Source organism: Canis lupus, chromosome 24, assembly GCF_011100685.1.
Source record: "Canis lupus familiaris isolate Mischka breed German Shepherd chromosome 24, alternate assembly UU_Cfam_GSD_1.0, whole genome shotgun sequence".
Lineage (NCBI taxonomy): Eukaryota > Metazoa > Chordata > Mammalia > Carnivora > Canidae > Canis > Canis lupus.
Genome location: NC_049245.1, coordinates 14,876,176 through 14,898,636, shown reverse-complemented (window position 1 = coordinate 14,898,636; position 22,461 = coordinate 14,876,176). Strand labels below are relative to the sequence as shown.

General features: G+C 36.4%; 1 long non-coding RNA gene across 3 annotated transcripts; it reads left to right on the top strand.

Annotated features, from left to right (window-relative positions):
• Nucleotides 1–1,989: 1,989 nt before the first annotated feature.
• LOC106557686 lies at nt 1,990–20,526 on the top strand. Of its 3 annotated transcripts, none has more exons than XR_005377360.1 (6): nt 1,990–2,093; nt 2,563–2,738; nt 3,276–3,378; nt 5,134–5,218; nt 13,974–14,064; nt 20,257–20,526. It is a non-coding gene; the product is annotated as an uncharacterized LOC106557686 (long non-coding RNA). The 3 variants fall into 3 exon arrangements; XR_005377359.1 differs by lacking the exon at nt 20,257–20,526 and adding an exon at nt 15,843–16,011; XR_005377358.1 differs by lacking the exons at nt 5,134–5,218; nt 13,974–14,064; nt 20,257–20,526 and having other exon boundaries at nt 3,276–3,516.
• Nucleotides 20,527–22,461: the final 1,935 nt, after the last annotated feature.

The window sequence follows — 22,461 nt, the reverse complement described above, 5'->3', positions numbered from 1 at the left end:
ATAATAAGTCCACTAGACTAATTACCTCAAGAGACACATGGGATAGGAAAATGACTCCAGGAGCAATGAAAAAAAGAGGTTTCTAGATCTTAACTCCTGCAGTGTGTTTTTGTACAGCTGTCCACATTCTGCTCACACATAAAGGTGGCACTCCCACCCTTCTAGCATAAGCAATAATGGCAGTTCTTAATGCTTCAAGTAGCCACCACAGGTGAGAACACTATGGAATCACTTTCAAATGTATTTTACTCAGGGATGTCTCTTTTATCATCCTGACTCTTCCATATATAACAGCAAGGAAATCCAACAAAGTCCCATGACTCATTTTCTTTCCATTTTTCCCGATAGATATTGCCAGAATTCTAGGATTAGATACTCCAAAACCCAGGGTGGAGAAGAATGTTGAGGGAATTAACTGAGGAATAGGTGCTGAGTGGGATATGAAATGGGCTTTTGTTTTGAAATGTTCAGTGAAAATTTACTGTAGTTGTTCCAAACAGTTAACAGATGTTAATTTTTATTAACATATAACATATATACATAAAGATGTACATATCATAAACTTGATGAATTTTCTCTGAGCATATGTGTGTAACTGCTCCAGGATTGAGAAACAGAACTTCATGTGCCTCTTAGGAGCCATCCTGAAGCCTTGTTTTATGTTCACAGTTATATCTGTTAACTTTTTTGAAACAGGGTACAGCTGCCCTAGAATTAATTCCACAGAAAGTCTTCTTTTTGTAGCTAATTCATTCTGACTATATTCATTCTTACTCTTTATCTCTAAATGCTTTTCCTGATAGTTATCCTTCAATTTAAGTGACCTGGGAGCTCATTGTGATAACTTCCAATTAATTCCCTTTGTTATTTTAGTTTCTCAGCAATCTGGAACTCTGGCCACTAAAATGTCCTTCATGAGAAACAAGGACATATTTCATCCTGACCTCTATTTTAAGGATTAGTTAAGAGGGCAGGAAGCAATATATCTACAAACAGGATGGGAAGTACTGATCACACACTGATATTCACACACATAAATAGGCAAAGTGCAAATCTGGGAAATATTACAGTGACTTAGGCAAGAAAACAAGCTGAGATGTTCATTGACTCTTCTCCACTGATTCAGAACCTAAGAGTAGATGTTCTTTCATTGCTGTGAAATGTAATGACAGGCAGGGCTTCAGATAACCATCCCCAAATCCGGATGCTTATCTAAACCAAACCTGCCTGCCTGGAATCCTTTTGACTTTCAAAAATAGAGCCCGGATTCATAAGGACCCTGCATCCCAGGCAATTTGGGCCAGTTCCAGTGTTTAGTAAGGAATATTTTTAAGGAAAAGACATCATTTCCTCTCCTCTTTCCTTCAGGTTAAACCCAGACCATGAAGACAAATATAGGGCAAAGTTTAACAAATAAAGATCATATAAGCAACAGAATGGGGAGAAGTAGGGAATCTAGAATTTCATTTGTGACTATTCTATTTTTAAATACAACCACTTCTCCATCCTATACCTATATGAATATCCATTGAACTTTTCCTCTCACTTCTTTGTTCCTTTCTTTTATTTTGTTTAATGATCTGGGATATTTCCAATAGCTATTGGATAGCTGTATTTGGATAGAAAGTATTTTTATATAGCAGGATTGGCCTCAGCAAATCTGTAAAAGGATAAGAATTTAAGTGCAGAACCTGATGGCTTTCTCTCTCGGAGACAATGACTGGCCCTGCCAATACCATCGTCCCCTCCCCACATCTCTTCTAATTCATTCCTGTCTTCATTTTACTCCTTCATGTGTTCATTTAAGATTAACTGAACACCTAATTTGTGTCAAACCTAGTGTCTTTATGTCCTTTAATATATTCCCTTAAGGAATTTAAGAAATATTTATTAAACTCATTCTCCCAAAGCAAAAGATCTCAGTGTCACAATAGTGTTTCATAAAAAGTACATCCTTAAGGTCACAAAATGGTTCTATGACATAAGCTGATCAGAGTTCAGCACTGTTAGTGGTGGGAGCTGAGTTTCAGGTTCCAGCTTCCCAGAATGCCTTAAACTTAACCCACTAAAGGAGTGGATTCCCTATTTACAAGGTTAGTCCCACTTAAGAGTGAATGTGAACATAAGCAAATTGGGACTGGAAATTTGAGTTTAAGTCTCTGACCTCCATTTTGTGTTTTTCTAATTGATTTCCACACCGCAGTCACCATGTTTTCTACCCATCAACATGGATTTTGTCATAAAAATCTAATCATGATAGTCACTACTTAAAAATCTCCCTTGAGAGTGTTAAAAGGTCAAACCAGGCTTATGAAACATTTGAAGAGTTTATTTGAGCAAAAATCAGTTTGAATCTGGCAGTGCCAAATGGAAAGTTATTAGGAGGACTCCACTGACAGAACTTTCCCAGAGACTGATTCTGAGTAGTGTGGAAGATGAGCAGTGAAGTTATGTGTTTGGCTATAGCTTAAAGCCTACTTGGTAGTTTGTGATTGGTTGTCCTCAGCATTTCAGTTTTGAAATCTTGAAGCACTCTTAGATTTAACCTTGCTTATTACACAGGCTCCTGATGTGGGAAACAAAGGCAGAAGAGCATTTATTAAATTTCCTTACCACCTACAACCCATTGACAAGTCCTTTAAAATAGGCAGAGTGACCTTCCTCTATGAACTCAACTGCCTTGATGTTGACACTTCATGAAGAGCAAAAGGCGATCTTAGCAGGAACCCCAGGACCCTGTAAGTCTACCTTACCATATAAAAATTCCTTTGGAAACTTTATCTCTACCTCCCCAAGATATATGTTGGCAATCATCCTCCAAGCATATGACCCACTGATAGACATCTGAAGGGTCTCACGCCTAAGGTCTTATCAGATTGTATTAAATGACCTTTCCTAACAGTAGCTAGCCCCCTCAAGGTCCTGGAAACCTTGCTTCCAAAATTCTTTAGGGATTTGTGCTATCCTATCCGTAACCCTTTCCCAACCTGAAAGTATATAATGGGCCACTCCTCATGACCCTAGGGCAGCTCTTCCTTCCCATGGGTCCTGTCCCCATGCTTTAATAAAACTAGCTTTTTGCAAGAAAGACATCTCAAGAATTCTTTCTTGGCCAGCAGCTTTGAACCCTAACATTCTTTCCTACATCAGCCACCACAGCATTACAACCTCCTCAGCTTAATGAATTTGACAAGAGAAAACTCAAATTTTTCATACTACTTTAAGACCCTACAGGATTTGGCTACTCCTCACCTCTTGATTCTTCTTTCTCCCAGCCTCCTTGTGTCAGAGCTCAGAGCTGAGTATGGTCCTGTGGAGAACAGAGATGAGCACATGCGGTCCTGAAAAGCCCAGGAAACCAGGAGGCTCCTCTGAGAGGTCAACAGATATTAAAACTCCTCAGAACTGGGATAAAGATAAAGGGGGTTAAAGGTCCATTACCAGTTTCTCTTTTAGATCAGAAACTGAGGGGAAAAAAAAATGAACTCCTAATGAATGCAGTTTGAGGAAACTCAATAATTGTTTTCTTTTTGTCCTAAGGTAATGCTAAAATGGTTGTATAGCTATCAATAAAAAGGTAATAAATATATTTGTAAAAATTTTAAGGACTAACAAAACACATAATAACACAAATTTTCTTAAATCCTAAGATTTTTCATATTCTAAAATTTCTGAAATAAAAGAATCATTATTTAAAATTATACTATCAAAATCCATAATGTTTAATTTAATTGGCAAGGTTATTTATTTTTAGTATTACACTGAATAATGATATGTCTTATAATAAAAAGTGACTAATTTGATGAGATATGATAGCCAAGATTTTCTCCACCCCAGGTCTTTAGCCTCCACTTCAAAGATAACCATTCCTTCCCAAAATTTTCATGCATATAGTTATATAAATAATATGAGAACATATATAATGTATATTTCAATACCTCATATCACATTTATTATTATACTTACAGAAAAATTCCTTTTTAAAGGATTTTATTTATTCATGAGAGAGAGAGAGAGAAAGTACGAGTAGGGGAAGGGGCAGAGGGAGAGGAAGAAACAGGGTTCCCACTGAGCAGGAAGCCTAACGACGATGCAGGGCTCCATTCCAGGACCTAGAGATCATGACCTGGGCTGAAGGCAGATGCTTAACTTACTGAGCCACACAGTTGCCCTTATTTGCAGAAAAATTCTGAATAATGATATTGTCAGTGGACATCTTTGCCTTTACTGATTGAGCAATTCCACTTAGAGTTTTAATACATTTTTAAGTGCTGCTAGATTTTACTTAATAGCATACCAGTATGTGAGCATTCACATTTTTTTTAAAGATTCTATTCATTCATTCATTCATGAAAGACACAGAGAAAGAGGTAGAGATGTAGGCAGAAGGAGAAGCAGGATCACTGCGGGGATCCCAATGTGGTGCTAGATCCCAGGGCCCCCGAGATCACGACCTGAGCTAAACAAAAGCAGACACTCAACCAATGAGCCACCCAGGTGCTCCAGCATTCATATTTGTAATTGATCATAGTTTCCATAATTTCTTTATTGTGATGTTAGCTTTTTCTATGTTATTTTTATGTCATAATAGCAATTTGGAAGCTCTCTTTCTCTTTCTTTGAGGTCTAAAACAGTGTAATCAATCTTAAAGTTCTGTTTCTCAATAGTTTGAAAGAATTTGTATGTTTATAATCCTAAATTAATTAAACAAGGAGGCTATTAGACTGAAGTGGCTTTAATGACTTAGTATCATACATAAGTAAACCATTCCCAAGCCTATAAATGCCTGAAGGTTAAGAAATCAAAATCTCAGGACTACCAGTCACAAACACCCAACTAGGTTTTCCCAACTAAAGCAATTGCTTATGTTATAGCCAAGCAAATATTTCCTTGAGGGGAGCTTCCATTGCTTAGTTAAGATTCCAACTTACTTTATTTTGGCTCAGGTCATGTTCTCAGGGTTGTGAGATCAAGCCCCCAGTCAGGCTCTGTGGCTCAGCACAGAATCTGTTTGAGATCCTCTCACTCTGCCTCCCCCCCAGTGCTCTCTCTCTCTCTCTCAAATATATAAAATAAATCTTTAAAATTATAACGGTAATAATTTCCTTGCTTTACTTCCACTTTTACTGTCAGAGTCTTCCTCCCTAGCTCCTGTTCAGTGTGACTCTTCTAACCACTTCCTGTTCGATGCTGCCTATTTGATCAGATAAACATCATAGTAAGTCTCAGTTTATCTTTTAACAATAAGTAAAATTGTGTCATCTATGTGAGGAAGAGACAGGGGAAGGTGCCTAGTCCCTTTTTGTCAGCTGCATAAATTTATTCTACAGAGGTTGGCCTATCTCTTCTGAAGTTACTTTCTTTTCATTAGAAAATTATGCATTTCATCCAAATACTCAAAAGTATTTGCATAAAATTGAGAAAAAGCATTCTCTAAAATACTTGTTATTTTCTCCATATCAATGGTTATTTCTCAATTCTTTTTTATAATTTCATATACTTCTATTTTCTTGATACTTTAAATTAATGCATTGTTTTGTTAGCTTTTTCAAAGAATCAGCTCTCAGATTTATTCACGTTTGCAAATTTGTATTATTTGTTTTCATTTGGTTCTCCTTTCGAAACATTTCTTGGGTCAGATATTGAGTTGTGTAGTTGGATTATTCCATCCTCTCTGATTTCTTAGGATTTTACCTCTGATAATTGCTTTAAATTGCTCTTAGTTTTGATGCATAGATTTTTACCATCCCTATTTTTCTAGGTATGCTGTAATTTGATTTCTGATATTATATTTGACCTAACAGTGAATTAGAAAGTTTTTTTTTTAACATTTTGGTGGTGGTTGATTTCTCTTTTGTTATGAATCAATGCCATGGAGATTTTGTTGTGAACTAATATAAAGTGCAATTTTGTAACTAATTCATGGGTACATGAAAGAAGAGCTGTTTGCTTTCCTGATTATGTATCCTGATACATTTTATTAAGTGTGTTATTTATATGCTTATATCTTCTTAAATATCTTTACTATTTTGCACAATTAGTATGTTTTGCTCTGAATGAAGTAGATAAAAGTCTCCTGCCAATATTTTATTTCCTCTTTACACTTGGGCTTGTTTTGCCTTCAGCTTTTGAGGCTGTTATTTGGTTGAAAAACATGTAACACACCTTCATTGTGGTCGTTGCTACTTTCATTTTTGAAGCACCATCTTTGTCACTTGAATTTAATAGTTAAATATTATAATCCTTGCTCTTTGCTACTTTCTCCTGTGTCTTTCCCCAGTATTTACTTTTGACCTACCTGAGTCATTTCAAATCCATTCCATTTAAAGAGTTTAGTAAGGTTCTGACTTTATAAATCTAATTTGAGAATATTTTTTCTTTTGTTAACAAGTGTTTATTTTATATGTATTTATTGCTAAGATGAATGTATTTTCTTGGTTCCACCATTATTATTTACCATTATTATTTTATGCTTTAATTTCTGTTTTTAATGGTTCCTTTGTATTTTTAAATTTCTCAATGATTTGTGCATTTCTTTGTTCTGTAGTCTGAATGCTTTCTTTCCCAGAGTTTGGAGCATTCAGGATCTTCAGTTTTCTGCTTCTTTTATTTATTTGCAGATGGTTTCAGAGAATAGAGCAACACAAGAGATGTTTTGTTCTGCCATATATAGTTAAAGTGCCCACTGATTGAAAGCTTTGATATTTGCTCACATCTCTCTCTCTTTTTTCTTTTTCCCCTCAGCTTTATTGGGATATAACTGACAAATAAAAACTTCATATATTTATGGTGTACAACTTGATGTTTTCAAATACACGTACATTGTGAAATAACCACAATCAAGCTATTTAACATGTCCATCATCTTACATAGTTACCACCTCTGTTGTCTTTTTCTTTTGTGTGTTTTGGTGGGAACTTCTTAGCAAATTTCAAACATACAATACAGTATTGCAATATAATACAATATGGTCACATTACTCTATAGTAGATCTCCAGAACTTATTCATCTTGCATAATTGAAACTTTGTACCCTTTAATCAACATTTTCATATCCTCTCTTATAAACTACTATAGGGTCTTTATACTGAATGCTATGAAGGCTGGGCTTTCTTCGGCACCAATAGAACGTCACCAAAAGCCCTATTACCTAAGACCACTGAATTACTCAGCCCACCCTTCACACAGAGCATCTCTGCTTTCACTGGGTTTGTATATGCATCCATGAAAGCTTCTAATTAACAAAAAGGGTATAGTTAAAATAATCCTGAACATCAATGATACAGGTAACCTAAACCTGCCACTTACTGTTCTAATGTGGACATATAAAATATCAATTGAAAAAACTAAGTGCAGGGGTGCCTGGCTGGCTCAGTTGGTTGAGCATCCAACTCTTGGCTTCCACTCAGGTCATGATCTCAGCAAGGCATCTGCTTGGGATTCTGTCTCTCCTTGTCCCTTTCCCTCCCACTCTCTCCCTCTTTCTCTCTCTCAAATAAATAAATAAATATTTTAAAATTAATTACAAGGTAAAGGTAAATGTTTCCTCGGTGGTTTAACATGAGCAATCGCCTTCTGATCTCTAGCCCTGTTTCCAGGAAATGTTAAGATCCGTTCCTCCTCATTTCTAAAGTTCAACAGTTCCAGTTTCCTCTGAGTGAGTCGAATGATACTTGCCACAAATGGTCCTCTCCAAGTCAGTTACTTAGGAAGAGGAAGAGAAAGCCATCCACTACTCTACATTGAGTCTATCTTTTGCCCATGAGTTTTCTGTCCTTCATGCAAATCTGAAGATTCTGACGGATTATTCTTTTCTCAAAATAAACAGCCATATTTTCTCTTCGATAAATACAAATATTAACCTCAGTATTTATCAATTCCTTCATTCAAGTTTACTGAATACCTACCATGTGCCAGACATAGAAGAATGAAAACAAGCAGAAGAGCAAAAGAAAGGTGGCCCCTGACATCAAGTAGATTATTTGCTAGACTTATAGTGAGAGAAGCAAGTGTTGATTTTGAGAACAAGAAAAATGTCCATTAGATTTAGAGACAAGTAGTTCATTGCTAGGAGTTTGTGAGTTTTTAATATCTCTAGGACCTAGCCCCATATCCAGCACTTGATAAGCTAAATAAATATATATTGAAGGAAGAGACGAGGGAGGAAAGTTTTCAATTAAGACTCACAAATTCTTTCCTTAAAGATGATGCACGATTTCATGACAATTTAAGGAATTCATGTAAAAAGTATTACGACAACAAAATTATGAAAAACACATTTAATGGAAGGTCCAAGTAGAGACATGTTGGGATCCATGATGAAACTAGAAAGGAATCAGTTGGTAGAGGTCCTTGAATACCAGTCCCAGGTTACGTGGTAGAAGTTGAGATTTGTTGAGCACGTACATGAAATGATTGGAGCCATCGTATAGGAAAATCATTGTGCCAGTAGCATTTCCTAATCGGACATTAAAGTTCCCCAAACTACTTGGGACTTCATAGCTATAGTCTGAGCTCTGTTTGGCATCTCTAAAATGGAATCACTGCTGCAGCTTACTCTACCTACCCCATAAGATCCATATGAAAAATAACTGATGAGAAAAAAAAGCATCATCCATATAGTTTTAAATCTCTGTAAATGGCAGAATTGATAATGAAAAATATTGACATTAAAAGAGGGACAAAAAAGGGACAATACAAACACATATGAAATGAAGAAGCTAATAAAGTCAACTTAATAAATTTAAGCATATTATATGGAAGCAAATTTGGAGCTGAGTTCTACATATTTTCCAGTGCCATTCTTTGAAAATTGACTAACATTCCACTTCCACTTTGACTTTCTCTGTAATACCCTCCCCTCCCCTTCACTCTCCACCTTTCTAAGTAGATGAAGTCGCCTGGGTTCCTATCTCATTTGCCCAAACTATTCCTTTATATTTTACCTAATTATACATCTATCTCCCCTCTGGTGTCTGTGAAATCCTCAAGAAGAGCAACCTTCTTGTTTTATTTTTGCCTAATTAGTGTCTCATGTAGTTTGTAGTAGGTGGTAAAGATGGAAAATTTATAGACTGTCCTTCATGTAAAAATTTCATACCCCAATCCAGTTTCCTTAGAGCATAAGCCTCACTACTAGCAGCCTCTTCTCTGATTAAGCTTTCTTTGCCTAATGGTTTGTTACGGGACTTTTGCCCAGCAAATTTACAGTCCCTACCTCTTCATACCATGGCATGATGTGGTCAACTTTGTTAGTATCCTAGGACTGCTATAACAAATGATCACAACTTGGTGGCTTAAAAGTCAACAGGAATTTGTTCACTTACAATTCTGGAGACTAAAAATTCACAAGGTGTTGGCAGAGCTGCACTCCCTCTGAAGCTCTAGGGGGGATTCTGTTCCATGTGTCTTCCAGTGTCTGGTGGCTGCTGGCAGGGCTTCCAGTTCACTCCCATCTCTGCTTCTGTGGTCACACTGCCTCCTCCTCTTCTATCCTTCCTTTCCTCTGTGTGTCTCATGAGGACACTGTCACTGGATTTAGGGTGATCTCATCTCGAGATCTCTACATTAATTATATTTGCAAAGACTTCTTTACAAAATAAAGTGACATTCACAAGTTCCAGATTTTGACAAGGACTTATATTTTGGGGAGGCACTACTAAACTCACTACCATGTCAATCTCAAGTGTGTGAATTGTTTTTCACCACTTATTACAACAGTAAGTAGGAATTGCCGAGTCTAAATTCATCTCACCTATTTTAGTTAAGGCTAATCCTCAGACCTCTGCATGTGGGAAAAATCGATTCTCATTTGTCTGTCATGAAATCAAAAAGCATTCTGAGAAAAGTTATAAACATATATATATATTCATGAGAAAAGCTTCCTTTGCTTGAGTTTCCCTCTTTTTGAAAGTTAGAATTTACTGCGAAAAAAATAATGGCTATGTTTCAAATGTTTCTGGTACTGCATATATACATTCAGATACATTCCAGATCCCTCTTTTGTCCATGCTTCTCTTTGTAGACTTTCTTGGTTTTAATTACATGCTCCCCATGTGAACCTACCAGTTAGGTTTAGGACTGGGGTTAGGGCTAGGATTAGGATTAGGTCTATGATTAGGGGCTGAGGGTATGTTGAGAACCTAAATTAGGATTATTGTTAGATTTGGGAAACTAGGGTTAGGATTAGGGCTAGTGTTAGTTTAAGGTGAGGCTAGGGGAGGTTAGAGTTAGGTTTAGGATTAAACCTAGGGTTTGGGTTCAGTCTGAGGCTGGACCTACTATTGGATGAGGATTAAAGTAGAGTTTAGGTTAGTTCAGGATTAATATTAAGGTGATCCCTGGGTAAGGGTTGGATTAGGGCATGATACTGATCAAATCACATTTTTTTTTCTGTGAAATAATGATAAAACTTATCCGATTGTGTTTCCATGTGGAAAAGCATACAACTGCATGGGAAGGCTCTTAGCAAACTCTAAAATACAGTGGAAAATGACAGGATTTCTTTTAGTATTACTGCATATGAAGGTCAAAACTTGGTTTTTCTGGAATTAAACTACATTTGAAACTGGTTCTATGACATTCTTTTTTATGAATATTCAATTTATAGTCAATCTTAATTTATTCCAAAATAACCATTAATCAAACTCCATATACTGGATATGGCATTACGCTAGTTGTTTTAGGACACATAAATGAGGAAATTAATTTTTATAGCATGGTCACTTTCTTCAAAGAATCTTCCTTATCTAATTGGTCGACATACTCATCTGAAAAAAATATGTGGGTGTGAATAATGTGTTTGAGTTTATCGTTGGTGAAAAGTTTAGCCCAGAAACACAATAAATGAGCATTACTGTAGTCATAGCAGCCTTCATAGAACACTGGTTTTATGTAGGTTAAAACTTGGCAAGGATTCAGAAAAGCAATAGGAGATGACACTGTGTTGCCAGAAAAGTAGAGTATAGGATGTTAGGCAAAAATTATCATTTTAGTCCAGAGTTTGTTGAACAAACATAGACTACAACAATAGTGTGTGTGGTGTGTGTTAGAGAGTAGTAGAAACAAAATTTGCATTATTGTGGTGGAAGCAAACAATAAGGGGCCTTGGAAACGAGGCCAAGAATATTGAACTGGGTGCTGCACAAAATATGAAGTGACAGATTTTTTATTAGAAGATTAACATGTGCAAAGTCAGGGTGATTAAATACCATTACTATGATCTGAGAACTAAGTAAAAGATTTGAAGTTTGAGAAACTGCGGAAGGAGTACCCAGTGGAATATTGTGGTCAAGGGTGGGGGTTATTTTTTCTGAACTGGTTGGTGGTGATCTAAATAGAAAAAAGAATGGCTACCCGGAACATTTGGAAGAGAAAAAGCATAAAACCTACTCACTGCCTGAATGGGAAAGATGATGGAGGAAAAGACTCAAAGATTGCCTTTTAGTTTAGAGTGGGTATGAGGAGGAGGAGCATGGTAAGACAGATGGAAGAGATACCTTGGATTTATCAGATATACTCACCTAGATTAATTTTTAACTTCCAAAACACAATAAATTAGCTCTAGAACTCAAACCACAAAATAAAAAAACAAAACAAAACAAGTCCAAATTTTTTTGATATTTCAGAAAACGCTCCCAAACCATGGGTACACACCTATCTTTTTGCTGATAGCCTTCATTGAAATTACACAATTGCTTTGAGTAATAACTGTTTTCCAAATACTGTGTATATTTCTTATTTACCCTGCATATGTGATATGGAATAACATTATGTTTACATGTATATATTCACATGTATCTATAATTGTCATGCAGTCTTATGCCTACTTCTTAGTATTAATTCCTGATTGGGTTGTGTGTGTGTGTGTGTGTGTGTGTGTAAACAGTACACTTTCAGAAGAGAAGACTACACTCCTATTTTCTTTGTGTATTAAAATGAATAGCAATTATGGGAAATGGCCTTTTCTTTATCCTGAGTCCAAATTAAAAGGGCTTTTCTCATCAAGCTACAATTTAAGAGTCTTTTTCTATCCTGGATTTTGAGGTGTGGTATTGCCAACATGAGTTTAAACCACCTCCTCTCATTCTTAAGATTCTCAATTCAAGGAAAAAGCTTAAGGCTGGAACAATATTGTGCAGTCAACACCCTCTCAAACCTTAGTGAAGATGAAAGGGTCCACAGCTCCTTTCCATTCTTTGTGACAGTTAAGCCTTGTTTTGCTTTTCTTTAATTCGGATTTATCCTAGGGCCTGTTCTTTTTCAATGTGATCCACTTGGCCGCACCCATTTGGAAGAGTCTATTACTATGGTCAGGGTTGGGTTGGCTTGCAGCAAGCTCGTTGCTACGTTCTTTTTTTAGAGACTGCCAAATGTGGGACAATGGGTGTGTCTTGTTGACATCCTGTGGTTCATCAGATAGGATCACTCTTCAGCACAACCTCTGTAGAAGCCTGCAGCTGTGTTGGGAGGCACAAGTCTAAGGGGAAGCCCAAACTCTGATTCACATTTAACCAAAATGCTTGTGGGGAATGGGAACACAGGCATGCCTTGCTTTATGAAATACATGGGCCCTTCCCATACCTAGATTAGTGATTTGTGGTTGCAAATATTTGCCCATTTCTCCAACCCATAATTTATCCCAAAGAGATGACTATATCACTTAAACATTTAGATATAAGAACCAAACACAAAATGGATTTCCTGGATCAGCTCTGATTTTCAAAGAATATGCCCCATTTTTTTTTTTTATTTGTCCCATGTAGACCACAGAGTCACTTTCAAGGATAAGTTAGTAAGTAATACAGGGAACATTAGCGTTCAGTTAAAATGCATATCCCATGGCAGGAAAGGCCCAGAGGACATAATTTCGGGCTGTAGGAGGCAAGCATCACCAGAAATTTCCTCCTCAAATGTATCATCTAACATATGTATCCTCTGTTACAAATTTAAGTAGATTAACAACTTCAACTTATTAAGTACAAATGCTACTTCAGATGGTTAGAATCCATCCATATTTCAGTATAAAATACTTCAATGAGATTTTCCAGACCTTTCTCCCTGAGCACCTGGAACTCCTGAGAGATGGGGTTGGGGGGATGATGGAGTGTTTTGCTTTATTTCCCAAATCTATTGCAGAAAGTGTTATCATTAACTTGAATGAATAAAAATATAATCAAAGCTTATGTATGTTCAGGTTCCACTGAATATGTTTAACATGAAATATGAACTCTTAGGGAGTTAAATCAAAGGGAAAAGTTTAAAAGTTGGCGAATCTTGTTTCAAGGTATAGGGATGTGTTTTACTATTTTTGCAGCTTTTCTGTAGGTGTATAATTTTTCCAAAATAAATATTTGGAAAAAGATTTTAAATAATGAACTCTCACATCTGAAGAATTAGTCTGAAATCATTGATCTAGCCAACCAATGATTGAGACCATTAATGTTCAAATTGTTCCTAGAGCAATAAAGATGGGAGTAGTATTGATAGAGAAGAAGAAGGTAGTATTAGAGAATCAGAAGGTAAAATAAGAAAGATATCTAAGGGCCAGAAATAAGGAGATGGGAGATAGGAAAGGAGACTGAAAATAAAAATGAGGTGAGATGTCAATTTTGCCAAATTCTGCCAGCATTTCTAAAAAAGAAATGGCAACTTAACCCATAAAATATTGTCAGAATAGAGGTACCTAGGTGGCTCAATCTGTTAAGTGTCTAACTTCAGCTGATATCATGATCCCAGGGTTGTGAGATCAAGCCCCATGTCAGGCTCCCCACTTAGTGGGGAGTCTGCATGAGAGTCTCTCTCTCCCTCTGCCTCTGTCTCTGCTTCTCTCTCTTTCTGTCTCAAATAAATAAATAAATAAAATCTTAAAAATATATATATTGTCAGAATAAAGGAAGGTTCTCAAATCTGAATAAATGTGTTATTTTGAAAGGCCACTTAATCTTTCTGTTTGTCTTTCTGATTTCCCCATAGTCCAGTAGAAACTTTCTCATAGACACAGGTCCAAAGTCAGCCTTTTGGAAGCCAGTGAACTTGTGGACAGATGACGAGGAGTCATCTCCAGGTGAGGTATCTGATCATTTTTCCCCCAACAGATTCCAATACATTTAATAAACTACCTCTTTGAGCCTGCCCTGCTTTCTTAAAGAATTCTGTTTGTAGCTCATGACTGTTGCCTTTCAAAAAAAACCTTGCTCAACCTCTTTAAATTCTGTCCTGACCTCTACAACCATGGGCTCTATGTCTTACTTTAGCTGCTCCTGTCTAAAAGAAAGGAAGGAAAGACATAGCTTTCTGAGTTTTTCCTTTGTATTTGCTTTTGTGGTATTGTCCTTTTTATTTAATAAAACTAACTGCAGGAAATACTTGACTTCTCTAAAGAGAAGGAAAATTATGGAAGAAGGAACATCCTTAAAGTACTCTGTCCTATTTTTCTCATTTGAAAAGATAAGAAGATAGAAAACAGAAGATGAAAATATCTCTCATTATTGTGTCTTTTTCCTTGATATTTACTTAGGTATTTTGAGACTATGTTTTCTGAGTACTATGATGTAAAAACATTCTTGACATATAAATTATTCATCTGTGCTATTCAAAACTTGGAAATTTAAAAGGATAAAAAATAGATTAATTTGGGGAAGAATTCAGCATTCACTTAGGGAAAGAATTTAAAGAGGAAATCAAGTCTCTTTGGAAACTGAATGAAGTCATGGACTGAAAGTGTCTTTCAGTAAATGTAAGGTATTAATAATGCAAGAAAATGAGAGAATAGCTCTAAAAATACATATCACTCTCCCCTTCCACACATCATCTCAATAATGCTAAGTAAAATCTTTCTATTCCTCTGAGCATGTCCAGGATTCCTCACTCAGGACATTTCTTATCACATACATCCAGTCCTCAAGGTCATGCCCTGGAGTCATTATTCTTCTCTGCTGTTCAAGTAATTTGCAGAACTGGGTGTAGTCTGGTGTATGCTGGTTCTTCATTATTCTCTATCCCAGAAGGTCAAAGCATAATATGGAACTTCTTGAACTTAAAAGGGACACTTAGCCTAGATAACCAGCTGTGCTCAAGTTAAAACATCCAAAAATAGCATTCATTCTCCCAACAACATGGACTGATACTAAATCCAAGGGAAGAGGAATACCTCCTAGCTGTATTTTCAAATTGTACCAGGTCACTCCAATCTCACAGGTTTCAAGAAGATTCTTTCAGAACTAAATAAAAAAAAATTTGCTCAACAACATCAGCTTCTATAAAGAGATAAGTTCTTACACCCAATTGTAAATCTTCAGAGGATTTCCTACTATTTAACTAAATAGACTGGAGAGTTGGAGAACTGAGTTTTGTTCCTTGGAAAATCATCATCAATCTGTATTACCAGATTACTACGTGTTACCACTGATTAGCAAAAATTTCCTCAATTCCTGTGAAGGTTAAATAAAACATGAGCACACAGGACAATCTGAGAGAAATGAGAAAGCATCATTAGTATTTTGACCAATATGAGGAAATTCATTCATATTTTACAAGGGCCTGCAATGCACATGACTAATTCTAGTTCTTCAATACCTACAGCATAAGGACTCTTGCTTCAGATACACAATACGAGTGAAAGTCCTTCTGAAGTGGGATCTACTTCTGTGAATTTTCTTATGCAAAAAATAATATGTTAAAAGTCTGATAGTGTTACCAGCACTTCCCAGTAGAATATATGATTTTTGGCTTTTTTAGCATAATTACAGGAGTTGTCTTGCATTTTTATCACCTGATAGATCAAAATTGATGGATCTTGACATTGGTTTTAAAAGAATCTTAATATTTTCCCTCTTTGAACAGAACTTATTGCTATGAATACAGAGAACGACAATCTCTTCCACATAATATGCTTGTATGTGTGAGCAGTTGCAGATTAACAAAATCCATGAATAACAGACCATATTATGCAGTCTCAATAAATGATTGGGCCCACTATTTCCATCTTGAGCACAACTCACAAGAATATGAGCCAGTCTAAGGTGAGGTACCACATCTCATTTATCTTGTACACTTAGCTAGCAGTATGCTCAATACTGGACAGAATCCCCATAACTGCTAAACTGCTAAATTCTATGAAAATGAGTCTATTATATGGTCCATCATAGCAAAGAGCCTAGAACACAATGGGATTAATTAAATATGTGTGATATAGACAGATCATTGGGTAAGTGATTGAATTAATGAATGGTTTGACCTAGCTAATTAGTAAACAAAAGCATAGATATTCCTGGCAGAAATAATGTCATGCAAACTGTGGTTGGTGGGTTGAATATCAAGTATTGTAGGTAAGTTGACTGTTGGCCTATTTAATAGGAAACTATTAAATATTCATTAGGGAAAAGTGGGTTGGTGGAACCCACTTTTGGTGGGGTTTTGCAGTGTTTTTTTTTTTTTTTTTTTTTTTTTATATGATGTACTGGAACAAGGAGAGAATCAAGGGAGAAAGAGGCAAATATATCCAAAAGCTTTAGATAAATGACGTAAGTGGAGAATATATCACCTTCCACGTGTTTCTCATTTTTCTACCTCTCACTCTCCTTTAGATCCTCTGTAAGACTATTTAAATATCTTCTTAGCTTTGGTTCTTTCCCCTTTGGTCTATTCCAAAATATACCACTAGATTTATCTCCCTAAAATCCAATTACTCTTCTCTTACTTATCTAATCAGAAATCCTCAACTATTCTTCATGTCCTACTACAGCATGTTAAAACTTAGAGTCTGGTATTAAGGCTGTGAATATGGTGCAGTGAAAAAGGAGCTAGAGTGGTGTGAGGGGAAAAAACTCAAGTCCATCAGGATCAACCACTTGTAAACTAGTTTTCTCAACCAAATGTCAAACTAGACAATTCCTAAGGACCTTTTTAAATTAGCATTTTATTTTTTGTTTGATATGATTTTTGTGGATACTCTTCATGCACCCTGAACCAACACTCCTCAAACTTCAGTTTATATATGACTCACCTTGTTAAAATGTAGGTTCTGATTCAGTGGGACTGGAGTTGCTCTGATGCCGCTGGTCCGTGGACCACACTTTGAGTAACAATGTCCCACATCACAGACATGTTATAGAACTTCAGGTTGGCAAAACAACACCTATCCTTTCCTTCCAAATTTTGCTGAATATATTGCTCAACTTGGAATGTCCTCTCACCACATTCACCTGTAAGAAATTTTCTCATCTTTCAAATCTTTTTCATTCCAGCTAAAACATTGTCATCTTAATAAAGCACTTTTTAATCTACTTCTTTACCCACAAAGGAAAGACGTTCTGTCTTCTCAGATTTCCCAGTTCTTTTTGTATCTCTTATAGCATCGTGAAAATTCTGTGCTATCATCACTTGTGCATGTATGTTGTCTCTTCTCTCTAGGTTGTCAGCTTCTTCGCAATACCGATGATAGATGCCAATTTTGACTAAGGAATAGGAGGAAGAGCATTCTGAAGGGGGTGGCATAGTCACTCTAGTGTCAGGGAAATTCAAATCTTGTACATCTGACCCCAACACGCATTTCTGTTACACCTGGCAGGTACCGTAATATCCACCAGAACACAACACCTGACACATTACTGGATTTACATCATTGTTTATGTCTGGCAATGGAGACAGAGTAGAAGTGACGGTCCTGTTTTTTGCATGCTTAACTTTCAGTTGTTGGAAAATAGCCTCATAAAGAAGTTATCCCTGCATCTGGACCTTGAGAGTTTGGGAGACTGATCTGGAGCAGGCAGTGGTTCATTTGGAGAATAAACTGCCTTATTCTACGTATAGAGCTTCAAAATTAATGTAGTCACCCTCGTTGGCTCAGGATATTTTTTAAAAAGGTTTATATTTCTTGAGACACAAGTACAGTAATGCAACACATACAAGTGCCCTTTTATATCACTGGGTTCTAGCCTCTTTAGATTTGGATATTACATAAAGACAAGAGGCCATTTGATGTATTTTTTAGCATGATGCCAGCTACATTTAAAACTCTAAAACATTAGTCAGGGCAATATGATGTTTTACAAATCATGAAAAAAATGCATTTTTAACTTGTCTTTACTCCATGATCTATTTCTTTTGTAATACATTTTATTGCTTGGGATTTATAGGGTCATTTCTCTCAGTGGTTTATGCAACAACACACATTAATGTATCTGCCTTCATTCATCAAAGGGCAAAAACTCAGGTCAGACATCAGTCATTTGTTAAACTCATCTGGATAAATGAAGGTCTAGAGCTTGCATTCAGAATACACAAAGAGCAATGTAAGGTACATCTACAAATAATGTCAACTCACTCCTGAACTAGTAATGCCCAGATTTATATCTGCCATGTTCTTAAATCAAAACAGTATTGACTATTGTGATAACAAAGATTTGTTCCCACTTACAACTGCTGCTCCAACTACAGTCCTGTTAATTTTCACAGAATAATCAAGCAATAAACTTCCTCATAAATCTTACTCCTTAATTCCAATTTGAGTATGAACTGGGGCTTCTTTGGGTAACTTTGAATGGAGTAAATACACTCTTGAGTAGAAATGAATCTTGCTGTCTCTCTTGGTTCCACTCCAAACACATGGCCTTATAAAAGGAAAACTGTCAAAGGCCTGAAAAAGGACTCTGCAATGAAATAAAATCACTGTACTGGAAAGCTCTTTGCACTTTTCCCCAAAGCACATGGTTTAGAATATTTAATGTTCACAATCACCTTGTAAGGTCAGCAGAGTTGGTGACACTATGTCCAATCGACGTGTACAAACCGGGTTTCTGTAATCTGCCCAAGTTTCAAAAGATTCAAAACAACAAAACAAAGGTAATGCAGGTTTTCCTGATAATAGTCAGATATCCTCTCCATTGTGTGATTTTTTTTTTTTAAGACAGTCATAGGTCAAAAAGGAGTTGATGTCATGGTAATTTAACAATCCAGAATGAGCTCAAAAATTCCTGAAAGTATTGGTGAAAGATCTAAATGTGAGACAGGAATCCATCAAAATCCTACAGGAGAACACAGGCAGTGATCTCTGTGACCTCAGCCGCAGCAACTTCTTATTAGACACATCTCTAAAAGGAAACAAAGGCAAATATAAACTATTGGAACTTCATCAAGATAAAAAGCTTTTGCATAGCAAAAGAAACAGTTAACAAAACCAAAAGACAACAGACAGAATGGGAGAAAGTATTTTCAAATGTTTTATCAGATAAAGGGCTAGTATTCAAAATCTATAAAGAATTTATCAAACTCAACACCCAAAGAACAAATAATCTAATCAAGAAATGGGCAGAAGACATGAACAGGCATTTCTCCATAGAAGACATGCAAATGGCCAATAGAAACACGAAAAAGTACTCAACATCACTCAGTATCAGGGAAATACAAATCAAACCACAATGAGATACCATCTCACACTAGTCAAAATGGCTAAAATTAATAGGAAACTTCAGATGTTGGTGAGGATGCAGAGAAAGGGGAATCCTTTTACACTGTTGGTGAGAATGCAAGCTGGCACAGCCACTCTGGATATATGGAGATTCCTCAAAAAGTTGAAAATAGAGCTACCCTACAACCCAGCAATTGAAATACTGAGTATTTACCCCAAAGATACAAATGCAGTGATCTAGTGGGCACTTGCTCCCAATGTATATAATAGCAGTGTCCAAAATAGCCAAACTATGGAAAGAGCCCAGATGTCCATTAACAGATAAATGGATGGATATATATATATATATATATATATATATATATATATAATCCATATATAATGGAATACTTCACTGATGAGATAATTGTGGAAATGAGATAGTGAGTAAGCATTTACTGCATCCTAGGTGAAAACAAAGAGAAGGAATAATCAGCATCACCAAGTCCTCCAAAGAGTACCTAAGAACTCAATTCATCTCAGCTTAATTCAGTGTCTCAGAAGCTTCTAATAAGGTACTTGAGATGATAAAATACACAAAATTGATAGCTAATGAAAATATATTCAGATTGTACTACTCTTCAAGCAAATTATTTAAATGTTTCCTCAAGTGATGACTGGATTAGTACCTTAAAAATCAAAAAGCAGTATGTAAGAGGGGATACATCTGAGCACACAGAAACACTTGTATATCTGCTTCTTGGAAAGATATTTAAACTCTCTAGGCATTAAATTTCTAATCTGTAAAGTAGGACTGGTATGAGAATAAACAAATCAATGAACATATGACTCCTGTGTTTTGCCCTACAGATAGTCGATGTTCGATGCACGTTAGTCACACAGTCTTACTTGCATCTCTGACCTTCTTCTATGTACCTCTGGTACTGAAATGAACCACTGCTATCTATCCTCTGACACAATACTAAGAGAGGAGAACCAGATTTCAGTGAGGACTTTCCCTCCTGCTTTGTCAGAGAACTATCAGCGAGGCAGAATTTAAGATCAAACAACAACTCCATTGTATGGCTTTTCTCCAGAAGAAATCAGAAGCAAGGTCCCAGGGTAATTGGCAAAGTAAGTGAAACCTTGAATGTGCCCAAGGGAGGGAAGGCATCTGTCATAACTGTTCATTATAAATAGTGGTGTCCTACAAGAATCCTTTTTAAATTTTACCTCCAGAATCAAGAAGAAAGAAAAGAGAGACAGAGAGAGAGAAAGGAAGGGAAGGGAAGGGAAGGGAAGGGAAGGGAAGGGGAAAAGGAGAGAAAAGAAATAAAGTAAGTTTGGAAAATTGAATAGAATTTCATGGACTCTTCCAGGACAGGAGCAATAACTTTTCCAAGAGAAGTTCAGACAGAGCCAGAAATAAAAAAATAAAACTAAGTACAAGCAATGGTTTTGAAAGACAAATGTATTATAAATACATGTTGCTTTTGTCATTTCTTTTCCACTGATTCTCATGAAGTAAGGGACAACAAAGGAAGACAAACAACACTCTAGGACCAATTATTTTCTCCTATGATGTAGTCAAGGCTTTTGGCCAAAAGTAGACCCTGGGTTCTACTGGAGAAGTTAGCCAGAATGGTGACAGGTGAGGTCCATTTCACTTTAAGGTGAAAGATGGGAAAAAGTTTGAGCTCCTTGCTCATGATATGGAATTTCAATCTGGAATGACTGGTTTGAAGATTTTGCTGTAGGTCCTTTGGATGATGTGTGCACACAGTTTGCTCTCCCTTTAGAGACTTGACTCTGGCATGTTTCTGAAAATGCCTTATGCCATCACAGAGTGGAAAGAGAATGGAAATTAGATCTAGGTCCACGAAGAATTCCTCTTAAATACCAGAATATTTTGATTATTTGAGATGTGCTTCCTGGGCAAAGAGTGCTGTTATTAAAGAGATTTGACAATTGAAATTGAAATAATTCTTCAATGCAGTATAAATCAGGATCATTCAGTAGTAATAATGAAGATAATGACGATAATGACAGGGATCATAGTAAAATAGCATTTACTATTTGAGCCAAGTATCATTTTCAGGACTTTGTATGCAATATCTCATTTAGCCATCATAAAAACCCACTGACATGGTATTAGTAATTTCATTGGATAGGTGAGGAAATTGAGCAAGGAATCATGATGCAGTACATGGTATAGGTGTTTGCTAACTAAGACAGAAGTACTAACAGAAGGATAGACACCCAAAATTGTCCATCATGTAATTCTTCACAGCTTAAACCTCAGGGGTATTTTGGTGTGGAAGGAGTATTACAAATACATCAACAACTGAAATTGTGGCTATAAATGACCCTAAACATTCGGCTCAAAGCCATAGAACCCATGACCATGGTGGCCTCTTTCCTGGTTGCCAAATAAGGACTATAATAATAGTAACAAACGTGAAAGCAAGATTTACTGTTCAAAAAAAAAATTTACTGTTCCTAGATTGTCTGCAATTTTTCCTTTTCCCTCTTCCTTTCTCTTAGAATCCATTTATTTTCATTTCCTCATTTATGACCATAACTGTTGGGATCCCTGGGTGGCGCAGCGGTTTGGCGCCTGTCTTTGGCCCAGGGCGCGGTCCTGGATATCCGGGATCGAATCCCACGTCGGGCTCCCGGAGCATGGAGCCTGCTTCTCCCTCTGCCTGTGTCTCTGCCTCTCTCTCTCTCTCTCACTGTGTGCCTATCATAAATAAATAAATAAATAAAAAGTTTAAAAATAAATAAATAAATAAAAAAATAAAAAAAAATATGACCATAACTGTTCTCCCTTATGAGTACCTTTGCATGTAGACAACTAAAATTTTCTGAATTATTCTTTGACATGAGTCCTAGAGAGGTCAAGTGTCTTGCCCAAGATCTAATGCCTAATAAGTAAGGGAACTTGTATTTGAACCCAGGCTTTCTTATTTGTACCAATCTCCTCCGGACAAGAATGGAAGTCTATGTACTTACAATTAGAATATAAAAGGTGTTCTGGTGAGAAGAATGGTGGCACACATTGGTTCCCAAATT